The 14,584-nt window shown below is 35.9% G+C and overlaps 3 non-coding genes across 3 annotated transcripts; 1 reads left to right on the forward strand and 2 right to left on the reverse strand.

The window, feature by feature from the left end:
* Positions 1-8,299: 8,299 nt before the first annotated feature.
* TRNAF-GAA (transfer RNA phenylalanine (anticodon GAA)) lies at positions 8,300-8,372 on the reverse strand. The gene has a single exon. It is a non-coding gene; the product is annotated as a tRNA-Phe (tRNA).
* Positions 8,373-10,039: 1,667 nt separating this feature from the next.
* TRNAT-UGU (transfer RNA threonine (anticodon UGU)) lies at positions 10,040-10,112 on the forward strand. Its single transcript has one exon. It is a non-coding gene; the product is annotated as a tRNA-Thr (tRNA).
* A 1,219-nt stretch (positions 10,113-11,331) lies between these two features.
* On the reverse strand, positions 11,332-11,418 carry TRNAS-GGA (transfer RNA serine (anticodon GGA)). The gene has a single exon. It is a non-coding gene; the product is annotated as a tRNA-Ser (tRNA).
* Positions 11,419-14,584: the final 3,166 nt, after the last annotated feature.

The raw sequence follows: 14,584 nt of genomic DNA on the forward strand, positions 1-14,584 counted from the left end.
CCATACTTCACAAGCTGCGGCTAGTTCAGGACTCCATTTGCAAGCTGCTCGGATAATTTCATTACCTTCGCGAGCAAGATCGCGCCCTTCGTTACGAGCTTGTACACAGGCTTCTAAAGCCACTCGATTAGCTGCTGCACCAGGTGCATTTCCCCAAGGATGTCCTAAAGTTCCTCCACCAAATTGTAATACAGAATCGTCCCCAAAGATTTCGGTCAGAGCTGGCATATGCCAAACATGAATACCACCTGAAGCTACCGGTATAACACCTGGCATGGATACCCAGTCCTGAGTGAAAAAGATACCGCGAGCACGATCTTTTTCAATAAAATCATCGCGCAATAAATCAACAAAACCTAAAGTCATTTCGCGTTCCCCTTCTAACTTACCTACTACTGTACCGGAGTGGATATGATCTCCCCCAGACATACGCAATGCTTTAGCTAATACACGGAAATGCATACCATGATTTTTCTGTCTATCAATAACTGCATGCATTGCACGGTGAATGTGAAGAAGTAGGCCATTGTCGCGGCAATAATGAGCCAAAGTAGTATTTGCGGTGAATCCCCCAGTTAAGTAGTCATGCATTACAATAGGAACCCCTAATTCTCTTGCAAATACAGCTCTCTTAATCATTTCTTCACATGTACCCGCAGTCGCATTCAAGTAATGCCCCTTGATTTCACCGGTTTCGGCCTGTGATTTATAAATAGCTTCGGCACAAAAGACAAAACGGTCTCTCCAGCGCATAAATGGTTGTGAGTTTACGTTTTCATCATCTTTGGTAAAATCAAGTCCACCACGTAGACACTCATAACACGCTCTACCATAATTTTTTGCGGATAATCCCAATTTTGGTTTAATAGTACATCCCAATAAAGGACGACCGTACTTGTTCAACTTATCTCTTTCAACTTGGATACCATGAGGCGGGCCTTGGAAAGTTTTTGAATAAGTAGGGGGAATTCGTAGATCCTCCAAACGTAGAGCACGTAGGGCTTTGAAACCAAATACGTTACCTACAATGGAAGTAAACATGTTAGTAACGGAACCCTCTTCAAATAGGTCTAATGGATAAGCTACATAACAGATCCATTGGTTGTCTTCCCCAGCAACAGGCTCGATGTGATAGCATCGTCCTTTGTAACGATCAAGACTGGTAAGTCCATCAGTCCAAACAGTTGTCCATGTACCAGTAGAAGATTCGGCAGCTACTGCAGCCCCTGCTTCTTCGGGCGGAACCCCAGGCTGAGGACTTACTCGGAATGCTGCCAAGATATCAGTATCCTTAGTTTCATACTCTGGGGTGTAGTAAGTCAATTTATAATCTTTAACACCAGCTTGAAATCCAACACCTGCTTTAGTTTCTGTTTGTGGTGACATAAGTCCCTCCCTATAACTCTTGAATTAAGAATTCTCACAATAACAGGGTCTACTCGATGTTAATTAGGCGTAAATGAAACTTTAGCAAAAATCTCGTAAAACAAAAAGGATATTCAATTAATATAATATCAACTCATTAAAGAAAATTGAGGGCATGCTTAGGTTAATGAATATGTTTCATTCATATATAATGCGTACACCCTGTGTATGTTCTATCCTATAGGAATTCCAATATAGGAATTCGATAGGAATTGAGTTGTTGTTATGGTAAGTTAACACGGTTCGTTATTAAACCATGGATTTGATTTACCAAATCCATAATTATTGTATACTCTTTGATAGATATAGCGCAACCCAAATTAATTCCTAATCCTTATTTTACAAGTTCTTAATAGTTCTCTTTTCTTATTTTGAATGCAAATACCTAACTAAATACTAATAAAATTCTTTGTTGACAGCAATCTATGCTTCACAGTAGTATATATTTTGTATATCGAAGTCCTAGATAGGAAAGTAGAGTAGGCACAGATCCTCCACAAAAGGCAAAATGTATATGAAAAAAAAGATTGATTGAACTTTCCAATGGACTCATTCCATGAGTAAACGATTGAATGGGATTCGCTTGGGCAACGAAATCAAGTCCTGGTCCCCTTTTCTCTCTTATTGAATTAACTAATTCATTTCCTTTTTACTTTTGGATTTTTTTTGATTTGATTTGGCATTATTCAACAATAAAAAAAGAAAAATTTCGACAAATTCCTTTTTTTTAATTATGTGATAATTATGAGAACCAATCCTACTACTTCTCCTCCCGGGGTTTCCACAATTGAAGAAAAAAGTACAGGTCGTATCGATCAAATTATTGGACCCGTGCTGGATGTCACTTTTCCCCCAGGCAAGTTACCTTATATTTATAACGCTTTGGTAGTCCAGAGTAGAGACACTGCCGATAAGCAAATTAATGTGACTTGTGAGGTACAACAATTATTAGGAAATAATCGAGTTAGAGCTGTAGCTATGAGTGCTACGGACGGGTTGATGAGAGGAATGGAAGTGATTGACACGGGAGCTCCTCTCAGTGTTCCGGTCGGTGGAGCTACTCTCGGACGAATTTTCAACGTTCTTGGGGAGCCTGTTGACAATTTGGGTCCTGTAGATAGTAGTGCAACGTTCCCTATTCATAGATCTGCGCCTGCCTTTATCGAGTTAGATACGAAATTATCCATCTTTGAAACAGGTATTAAGGTCGTCGATCTTTTAGCTCCTTATCGACGTGGAGGAAAAATAGGACTATTTGGGGGGGCTGGAGTAGGTAAAACAGTACTGATCATGGAATTAATCAATAACATTGCTAAAGCTCATGGGGGCGTATCCGTATTCGGTGGAGTAGGGGAACGGACTCGTGAAGGAAATGATCTTTATATGGAAATGAAGGAATCCGGAGTAATTAATGAAAAAAATATTGAGGAATCAAAGGTAGCTCTAGTCTATGGCCAAATGAATGAACCACCGGGAGCTCGTATGAGAGTTGGTTTAACTGCCCTAACTATGGCGGAATATTTCCGAGATGTTAATAAGCAAGACGTGCTTTTATTTATCGATAATATCTTTCGTTTTGTTCAAGCAGGATCAGAGGTATCCGCTTTATTAGGGAGAATGCCCTCCGCAGTGGGTTATCAACCTACTCTTAGTACAGAAATGGGTTCTTTGCAAGAAAGAATTGCTTCTACTAAAAAGGGATCTATAACTTCGATTCAAGCAGTTTATGTACCTGCAGACGATTTGACCGACCCTGCCCCTGCCACAACATTTGCACATTTGGATGCTACTACCGTACTTTCCAGAGGATTAGCTTCCAAGGGTATTTATCCAGCAGTAGATCCTTTAGATTCAACCTCGACTATGTTACAGCCTCGGATCGTTGGCAACGAACATTATGAAACTGCGCAAAGAGTTAAGGAAACTTTACAACGTTACAAAGAACTTCAGGACATTATCGCAATTCTTGGCTTGGATGAATTATCGGAAGAGGATCGTTTAACTGTAGCAAGAGCAAGAAAAATTGAGCGTTTCTTATCACAACCGTTCTTTGTGGCAGAAGTTTTTACTGGTTCTCCAGGAAAGTATGTTGCTCTTGCGGAAACTATTAGGGGATTTCAACTAATCCTTTCCGGAGAATTAGACGGCCTACCTGAACAGGCTTTTTATTTGGTGGGTAACATCGATGAAGCTAGCACGAAAGCTATAACCTTAGAAGAGGAGAACAAATCGAAGAAATGAAATTAAATCTTTATGTACTGACTCCTAAGCGAATTATTTGGGATTGTGAAGTGAAAGAAATCATTTTATCCACTAATAGTGGCCAAATTGGCGTATTACCAAACCACGCCCCCATTAACACAGCAGTAGATATGGGTCCTTTGAGAATACGCCTCCTCAACGACCAATGGTTAACAGCGATTCTGTGGAGCGGTTTTGCGAGAATAGTTAATAATGAGATCATCATTTTAGGAAATGATGCGGAACTGGGTAGTGATATTGATCCGGAAGAAGCTCAAAAGGCACTTGAAATAGCCGAAGCTAACTTGAGTAAAGCTGAGGGTACGAAAGATTTGGTTGAAGCGAAGCTCGCTCTCAGACGAGCTAGGATACGAATCGAGGCTGTCAATTGGATTCCCCCATCCAATTGAAGACAATCCAGTGGTTTATAGTTGATACAAAGAAAAAGGGAAGAGGGGTAGAAAAAGTTATTAGATAGCGAAGCGAAGTAAGTCCAATGCTATCTAGTAATTTTTCTACCTACTTACCTACTATTGGATTTGAACCAATGACTCCCGCCGTATGAAAGCAATACTCTAACCACTGAGTTAAGTAGGCAATTTATCACCACAAAGGAAGACCCATTACTTCGATCGATTATATATTGAATCCCTTTTCTAAGCAATACCGCTCTGTTATTGGTCTGTTATATACTAAATACTAAACTAAATACTAAACAGATACAGATCAAAGGGGTATCCTCTGGCATTAGAAAATATTCATCTTGACAAGAAATTATCTATATGTTAAGATATCTCTGATAAGGGCTATAGCTCAGTTCGGTAGAGCAACTCGTTTACACGTGCGCCAATGCTTTTCAAAGGAGCTTATTATGCAATGAACATAATCGATCTTATTGCAAAATCAATGTCTTACTTCATAGATTCGAGAGAATAGGAGAACAGTAGCCTGACAAACAGTCGGTTCAGTCCGATTCAGGTGCCAATTCAGGTGCCTAATCAAATAGAACCCTTATGGATTTGCTAGTTGATAAGGTAAATATCCAGCCCACTAAATGCTAGGCGTAATGAGGATAAGGGCCTCCAAAAAACTTCTTTTCGTTCTATGAACTTTAAGGTGTATGAAGTCTCATAGTTAACTCTTGCAGTGGAACGATAGAGACTCCATTTCACTTAGGTTGATTTAATTTAGACCGGAGGCAGACCTAAGTCAAGGTAATCCTCCTTTGAAACACTTTGGTATTGCTCCTAGATAGATCATAATACAAAAAATCAATCAGAGCACAGGGAGCCATCTCATTATCTTTCCGTAAAGAAAAACTATGGTGGACTAACTGATCTTTAAATCAGTTTATGAAAGAGCCCAATGCAAAAAAATGCATGTTGGGTCTTTGAAACAGTTCAAATCATTTCGATAATAATCCGTTTGATCTGTTTTACCGAGAAGGTCTACGGTTCGAATCCGTATAGCCCTAATATGCCCTTTTTTAGATTTTAGGATCTCTATCCTATGTTTTCTTTAGTTTAGTATAGTTTTCATTTTCTCATTAGTATTTGTTTATAGACTGGATAGGCGCCTGCGACATAGAATAGAGATAAAAGCATTACCAAAGGCTCATTCATCGAAAATCAAAATCATACAGACAGGAAAAGAAAAACGAATTTCTATCAAATCAATAGAAGAAAGGATCCTTTCCCTGATTTGAATCCCGTCCTCCTTCAAATAGGATATCTCTAGACTTCCCTATAATAACTGCAATGATTTTATCCATTTTGCGAATTCCTACTTTGTTTTAAGTATATTTATTACTTTGTTTATAGATACATTATGTAAATTGATCAACTTTAAATAGAAAAAATAAAGTAAAGAGTAAATAAGAAAACAGAATATTCTGTCTCATAGTTCTGAAATAGAGTTCTTTATTTTTATTTTATAGTATTACTTCTCATTAATTATACTGCATAGATTAGTCCTACTATCTTAATTAGGTTCTAATTTAGTAGTATTCTCATTTTTATTTAATAGTCTCTTATTATTTTATTATTAAATATTAAATAAAGGATAGAGCTATTCTTTTTTCTAGAGATTCTAGAGAAAGCGAGACAAAGTGAAACGAGAAAGTTTTCTTTATATAAGAATTAGATCTACATACACCATATCTAAATAGAATGGAAATCCAAAAGAAAGGGAGTTGGGATTCCATTGGATGAATCTTTAAAGAAGATGCAGCACAGAGGAAACAAAGGCTAAACTTAAACTAAGCGCTTTTGTTTGAACAAAAAAGATTCTTGTTTCACCGAGGAAAAGAGAGAAGTTCTGGATAAATTGACAATGCTGAATTGAATTGACTAATTTAAGTTCCGCCTATTCCACATTAATGGGAGTACATTATGTTTCTGCTTCACGAATATGATATTTTTTGGACATTTCTAATAATAGCAAGCCTTATTCCTATTTTGGCATTTTCGATTTCAGGACTTTTAGCCCCGGTTAGTGAAGGACCAGAGAAGCTTTCTAGTTATGAATCGGGTATAGAACCCATGGGAGGGGCTTGGGTACAATTCCGAATACGCTATTATATGTTTGCGCTCGTTTTTGTTGTTTTTGATGTGGAAACCGTCTTTCTATACCCTTGGGCAATGAGTTTCGACGTATTGGGTGTATCCGTTTTTATCGAAGCTTTGATTTTCGTGCTTATCTTAGTTGTTGGTTTAGTTTATGCATGGCGAAAAGGAGCCTTGGAATGGTCTTAACTGAATATTTAGACAAAAAAAAAGAAGGAAAAGATTCTATTGAGACAGTTATGAATTTGATTGAGTTTCCCTTACTTGACCAAACAAGTTCCAATTCTGTTATTTCAACTACACCAAATGATCTTTCGAATTGGTCAAGACTCTCCAGTTTATGGCCCCTTCTATACGGTACCAGTTGTTGTTTCATTGAATTTGCTTCATTAATAGGCTCACGATTCGACTTTGATCGTTATGGATTGGTACCAAGATCAAGTCCTAGGCAAGCAGACCTAATTTTAACAGCCGGTACGGTAACAATGAAAATGGCTCCCTCTTTAGTGAGATTATACGAGCAAATGCCTGAACCAAAATACGTCATTGCTATGGGAGCCTGTACTATTACAGGGGGAATGTTCAGTACGGATTCCTATAGTACTGTTCGGGGAGTTGATAAGTTAATTCCTGTGGATGTCTACTTGCCGGGCTGCCCACCTAAACCGGAGGCAGTTATAGATGCCCTAACAAAACTTCGTAAGAAGATATCGCGAGAAATAGTTGAGGATCAAACTCTATCTCAAAATAAAAATAGATGTTTTACTACCAGTCACAAGCTTTATGTTAGGCGCAGTACTCATACAGGAACTTATGAGCAAGAATTGCTCTATCAATCACCATCTACATTAGATATATCTTCTGAAACTTTTTTCAAATCCAAAAGTTCAGTACCTTCCTACAAATTAGTGAATTAGGAGAGGGGCTCTTTTGTGTAGAAAAATAAAAAGCAGGGCAATCTTTCAAACTTGCATCCGAAATGTGAAATATTTATACAAAGAGGGAGAGATGAAGACAATGCAGCAGGGTTGGTTATCTAATTGGCTAGTCAAACATGAGGTGGTTCATAGATCTTTGGGCTTTGATCACCGAGGAATAGAGACTTTACAAATAAAAGCAGGGGATTGGGATTCCATTGCTGTCATTTTATATGTATATGGTTACAATTATTTACGCTCCCAATGTGCTTATGATGTAGCACCCGGTGGATCTTTAGCTAGCGTGTATCATCTTACGAGAATACAATATGGTATAGATAATCCAGAAGAAGTCTGCATAAAAGTCTTTGCCCAAAAGGATAATCCTAGAATTCCGTCTGTCTTCTGGATTTGGAGAAGTGCCGATTTTCAAGAACGCGAATCTTATGATATGGTGGGAATCTCTTATGATAATCATCCGCGCCTTAAACGTATCCTAATGCCTGAAAGTTGGATAGGCTGGCCCTTACGTAAGGATTATATAACCCCCAATTTTTATGAAATACAAGATGCTCATTGAATGATAAGAAATTCATGCTCACTTATACAACACAACTCCAGATTTTATTCAAGTCAAGGAATATTTTTAGGTTCTTTTCCTAGATGAAACGGAATACCTATTTATAATTAATTCCTAATTATACAAAAGCATTCCAGATAGACTGAGCAAAAAAAGGGTTTCATTTGGATTCCCCTATTTTGAAAATCGCATATTAATTTCCTTCATATGAACAGAAAAATAGGATGACTCAAAGAAGTTCTCTACCAGGAACTTTGTACCGCGCACATTACTTAGCACAACTAGGAAAATAAGATAAGATAAAGATAAGCAAGACTAAAAAAATATTCGTCGGAATAGCGGAATACAAAATTAAGAAACGCAAAAAAATAAAGGGGAATCTCACCCCCTTCTTTATCATAAAGAAAAGATATATTTTAAAACTTCTTTAAAAAGAAAAAGAAGTGCCTCTATATTTATATTATAGATTTATCCACTTAGATGAATAAATATTATTAATGAATATGTATCACAATCCATCTCGAGGTATTTGGATCAATACCTATTCGGTGGATCTTTTTTTTTTTTTTCTCTGCCAGGAACCAGATTTGAACTGGTGACACGAGGATTTTCAGTCCTCTGCTCTACCAACTGAGCTATCCTGACCTTTTCTTGTGCATCATCCTAGTAGAGTATTTGTATCTATGTCAATTAAAAGGACTAAAAATTAATTAAAGTATTTCAAATTTTAAATTTGAAAATGGGGGGGGTAGTCCTATGCATTGTGCATGGTTTACTTAAATAAAACTTAAAAATAGAGTGAATAACCAAGATTTCTTGCCGATACTCTAATAAAAAAGAAATCTATTCAATGAATAGGATAAGATCCATTGAGTTCTCTTCGCATTCCTTTGTGAAAGAGTAGAATGAGAAAGCTAATGAATCTTAAACCCATTGCATTGATAAAAAGAAAAAAAAGTGCATTGATAAAAAGAAAAAAAAAAAGAGGATAAATAATAATAATATAGTATAGTTAGGGAATAAAAGAGGATTTGGGGATAGAGGGACTTGAACCCTCACAACTTATAAAGTCGACGGATTTTCCTTTTACTAGAAATTTCATTGTTGTCAGTATTGACATGTAGAATGGGACTCTCTCTTTGTCCTCGTCCGATTAATCCACTTTTTTAAAGATCTCGAAAACTTTGAATTTTAATTGAAGAATTTGATTATTCAATATTCGATTGGAGTGGATTCACAATAATGAAAAAAAAAAATTATGATATGAGTTTTTTATTTCATAATCATTATCATTTCTAATTTCATTTTTAAAAAAGATAAAGAACCTATATTATAATTAGAATATAATATGAGTTCTGTGATTAATCGTTTGCTATGTCAGTATCTATACGTGTTTATTAAATGTATAAGGTATAAAACCCCTCTTTCTCTAATTTAGAACTAGAAGGAATTCCACTAACAACACAACGTAATTAACTCGATTCGTTAGAACAGCTTCCATTGAGTCTCTGCACCTATCCTTTTCCTTTGTATTCTAGTTCGAGAACCCCTTGTTTTCTCAAAACACGGATTTGGCTCAGGATTGCCCTTTTTTAATTCCAGGGTTTCTCTGAATTTGGAAGTTACCACTTAGCAGGTTTCCATACCAAGGCTCAATACAATCAAGTCCGTAGCGTCTACCGATTTCGCCATATCCCCATTTCCCTCTTCTTTGAGACCAGGATTCCTTGTGTAATTTCATCCATCTCTTAGTTTTTTTTTTGAATCATTGAGTTCATCACTCAACGTAGTCTAGCAGTTCAGTTCGACTCTATTTGAGAGACCTCGCTTGCTTATTGCAATTCAGAATTGAATTGATTCTATCCTTGATGTATTTGCAATTCAATCCGAATCAATATATCCAAAAGTTTTTATCTCCCCCACCTCCCGTCTTACTTTTTTATAGTATTCAAAATTATACTATAACGCTTGATATTTATTCTTTTTTTCTAATCAGAATTAGCAATTTTATTTACTCTGACTCTATGTTCCCCTTAGTGAAATATTAATCCTCAAATTATTAACAAATAATAAAGTCTATAATGATCGAATGAAAATACCAATAAATTCTATAATTTTATTTTTTAATATCCTATAGTTAAGCATATCAAGCTAACTTTATCTTTAAGAAGTTTTAGTATTTTTTTATTTTTATAAGTATAACTTCAAATTTAGAACTAGTTAATAGCTAAGATTAATAACTAATATCTGAGATTTTACGGATTTCCTATACTATACCTATTTCTATTTGTTACACTATTTCCGTTATGTAAGCCCACTTAGCTCAGAGGTTAGAGCATCGCATTTGTAATGCGAGGGTCATCGGTTCAAATCCGATAGTCGGCTTTTTTTTCTCTATCGATGTTCTACGAACAAGAATCTCTTTTTTTCCGAATTAAATGGAGAATCCAGGATCTTTTATGTTTTTTACCTTACAATTTTGCTAGATACAAAACAATAAAATAAATAATATATATACAAAAAAAAAAGATTTTGATGAAATTCCATTTTTTGGGGTACTTTAGTTGATTTTACTCTGTTTATCCTGTAGTTTAATTCAGTTTTAATTTCGATGTATTCTGTAATGTAAATACAATGAAATTAATTGTGTAAAATGAAATTTCAATAAAATAAAAAAAGGAGTCTTCATGTCCCGTTATCGAGGACCTCGTTTAAAAAAAATACGCCGTCTGGGAGCTTTACCAGGACTCACTAGAAAAACACCTAAATCCGGAAGTAATCTTAAAAAAAAATTCAATTCTGGGAAAAAGGAGCAATATCGTATTCGTCTTCAAGAAAAACAGAAATTGCGTTTTCATTATGGTCTGACAGAACGACAATTACTTAGATATGTACATATCGCTGGAAAAGCAAAAAGGTCAACAGGCCAGGTTTTACTACAATTACTTGAAATGCGTTTGGATAATATCCTTTTTCGATTGGGTATGGCTTCAACCATTCCTGGGGCCCGCCAATTAGTCAACCATAGACATATTTTAGTTAATGGTCGTATAGTCAATATACCAAGTTTTCGTTGCAAACCCCGAGATATTATTACTACGAAAGATAACCAAAGATCAAAAGGTCTGGTTCAAAATTATATTGCTTCATCGGACCCGGGGAAATTGCCAAAGCATTTGGCGATTGACACGTTGGAATATAAAGGACTAGTAAATAAAATCCTAGATAGGAAGTGGGTCGGTCTCAAAATAAATGAGTTGTTAGTTGTAGAATATTACTCTCGTCAGACTTGAACTTAACGAAAAAAGGAAAGGTTCATAGAATTTTCTTCCCCTTCCCCTTTCCCCGAACTAAATCGCCCTAAGACCATTACCATTAATTTGTATTTTCCCATCAACTAGCTAAAATTGATTAACCCTAGGATTAGGATCCTTTTTTCTTTTTTCCTCTATGTGTATTTTACATACCACAGTAATTTGCTATAGAGAATTTCTAATTTCTATTAAATCAAAATAAGATAATATAAGATATTATATTATTGCTGGAAAAAATTGTTATTTGATTTGATACATTGTGATCCTTAACGTTGATGAATTAAGAAAAACGGAAAGAGAGGGATTCGAACCCTCGGTAAACAAAAGTCTACATAGCAGTTCCAATGCTACGCCTTGAACCGCTCGGCCATCTCTCCTACATAACTTATTATGGAAAATAAACTGAGTGAATAGCGAGTTTTCTTATTCCTGCAGTACAGGTACAACCGCAACCACTCGGGGGTTCCATAGTTCTATTGGAAAAATTCCTTTTGATCTAAGTGGAAGGATACAGGATTTTTTACTAGAAATTGCGCTCGCTATAAAATAAAAGTTTTAATTTGGGTTTTCCCGCAACTAAAGAAAAAGAAAATGGAAGAATTCTTCTTATTGCATAATAAAATAAAGAAACCTTAGAATTCCGTTTGCATAAGATACGCTACACCATACTATCGAAATCAAAAATAGGGTATGAGACAATTAATAACTTTGAAAACACGAAATAGTTGATAACATAAGTTGTTGTTCAGAAATAGGAAAGTGGAATGAAATCCAGTCTTAGTCAAATATTTCATATCTCTTCGTGTCCAAGCAGAAGGAAAAGGATACAATTTGAGCTGAGCGGAAAATCCATATCTCTCTTATCCATTTAAAGCATATGGATTTAGAGTAGAGCATATGGATCAATCTATTTATAATTATAAGAATCGAATGTGTTTGTTTTTATGTTATTTTGTGAAGGAATGAAAACAATTCTATATAGAATGGGTTGGGAATTATGCCTAGATCCCGTGGAAATGGAAATTTCATTGATAAGACCTCCTCAATTGTAGCCAATATTTTATTGCGAATAATTCCGACAACCTCAGGAGAAAAAAAGGCATTTACTTATTATAGAGATGGTGCGATTTGACTCTTTTTTTTGCTTTTTTTTAGCCCTACCTATACCTCAGTCTTACGAAAAAGAGAGGGGGGTTGGCATAGAGAGAACCAAATTTGTAAAGCAAACAAACCCACGCTTCGGGAAGGTGAGGCGAACTAACAATTCCTTCCGTCGTGTATCCTCGATTGATGCGGCTTCAGATACTTCAATTGTAGATTTGAGTATTGAGCGAAAGGTTACACCTACAGGATATGGTATGGTATGGATTACAGGCCAATCCTACTCTATTAGTATCCGTAGGCAGCATAGGGGAGAAAAGCACTACACCTAGAAATAGGAATCAACAAGAGAAAAACTTTGTTAGAAATTACCCCTTTCCTGATCGGTATCAGGGCTGGGAAGAATGGTTGGGATAACAAACAACCATCAGGTTTGTACTTTGGATACCCCTATAACCATCAAAGATCGTTGAAGTAGCTAATTCCTCTAAATAGGAGGCGTTGAGAACAAAGAAATTATTGGAGCTATCGTTTTCCTCTAGCATTAATAGAATTCATTGGTGTTAAGAAAAACCTCTTGTGGGAAGGTTGGCTAGAGATTTCTTGGAAAAATACCAGCCCCTTTCGGTTCATAATGAGACGGGACTAATTCTATTTTGATTCTATAGATTATTTCGCTTAGTACTATTATGTACAGAAGGGAGGAGCCGTATGAGATGAAAACCTCATGTACGGTTTTGGAACGGAGATTTTTTGAATAGAATGAACGACCGTAACGGATGTTGGCTCAATCCGAAGGAAATTATGCGGAAGCTTTGCAAAATTATTATGAAGCTACGCGACTAGAAATCGATCCCTATGATCGAAGTTATATACTCTATAACATAGGCCTTATACACACAAGCAATGGAGAGCATACAAAGGCTTTGGAATATTATTTCCGGGCACTAGAACGAAACCCCTTCTTACCGCAAGCTTTTAATAATATGGCCGTGATCTGTCATTACGTGCGACTATCTCCACTATAGAAAGAAAAAAAAAAAAGAGAGGATCAAATTTTCTAGTAAATACTAGAAAAAAAGGGCTTTCTACATAGGGATCGTAAAAACAACGATTTTTCCCTATCAGCTGTAGGAAGGAAGGACACTTCACGAGAATCAAAAAACGAAGAAAGTATGGCCTATACTACTACTCTATGGATAAAGTTTCTCAAATTGATAGAGAAAGCACCGTAAAGATCAATTAGTGAGCGACTGGGTCGATACAACTAAAAAAAACTGCTTACTTATCCCATGATATGGGGCAAAATTTAGGAATCCGCTTATGTAATAGAGCCGATCCACTAAGGGATTAAGCAGCGGTGTAGTATCAGATCCCAAAGATAGTAAGTTCTTTTTTCTTTCTTATGGAAAAAAGTCTTTTTCAAGGATTCTATAGAGATTTCATATATGAAACCGGGATAGTTACCTCTCAGAAAATTTGAACGAAGGCTCTATATCTATCTATGCTTCATTCTTCTGAAGGTGGGAAAAAAGATCAAACTGATTATTGATAAAAATTAGGGTTTGAAACTTAGGTAATTAATTTCTTCTGCTTAACCCAAGAACAAATTGGATCGATTTTTGATAAATCGAATTCAGTTAAGATAGGGGAAATTCAGATAGCAATTTCTGAGCCGTATGAGGTAGGAAACTCTCAAGTACGGTTCTAAGGGAAGGAACTTCCTATTCCGACCGAGGAGAACAGGCCATTCTACAGGGTGATTCGGAAATTGCGGAAGCTTGGTTTGATCAAGCTGCTGAATATTGGAAACAAGCTATAGCGCTTACTCCGGGAAATTATATTGAAGCACAGAACTGGTTGAAGATTACGAAGCGCTTTGAATTTGAATAAGACCATGCTCCTTCTTTTTCATAAAATGGGTGGTTTGGTTGTTGATCCATTAATCAAATAAATTAGGTCGTAAGATCGAATCAAGAATTTCATTATATCCATTTCTTATACCTTCTATTTTATATGATATTTCATAAGAATAAACCATAGGGATAGGGTCTAGAATAGAAGTAATAAAGTGAATAAAAAGAGGGGGCAATCTAAATATTGCTAATATATTAGGACCATCTTATTAATAATTCTAATGAGTTATCTTGGAATTTAGAATCAAATAAAAAACCCTATATTATGCTCAAGGAAAGTAGATATAGATAGGAGCTTATGCCCTCAAAAAAAATACACTAGTTTCTTAAATTAAAAATAAAAAAGATTTTTTTCTTACGTCGAGAAATATTTGTTTTTCAAGATAAACAATGTCCGTTAGGCACCTAATCTTTATGTCATAATAGACCCGAACACTTGCCTCGGATTGACTTCAATATATAATTGCTCCAGTGAATAACTAAAAAAAAAATAGAAGGATGGTAGATAGTAAAGAAAAGAACTAAT

The sequence above is a fragment of the Triticum urartu genome, unplaced genomic scaffold, assembly GCF_056163025.1.
Source record: "Triticum urartu cultivar PI428250 unplaced genomic scaffold, HENAU_Tu73 scaffold192, whole genome shotgun sequence".
NCBI classification, from domain to species: Eukaryota; Viridiplantae; Streptophyta; class Magnoliopsida; order Poales; family Poaceae; genus Triticum; species Triticum urartu.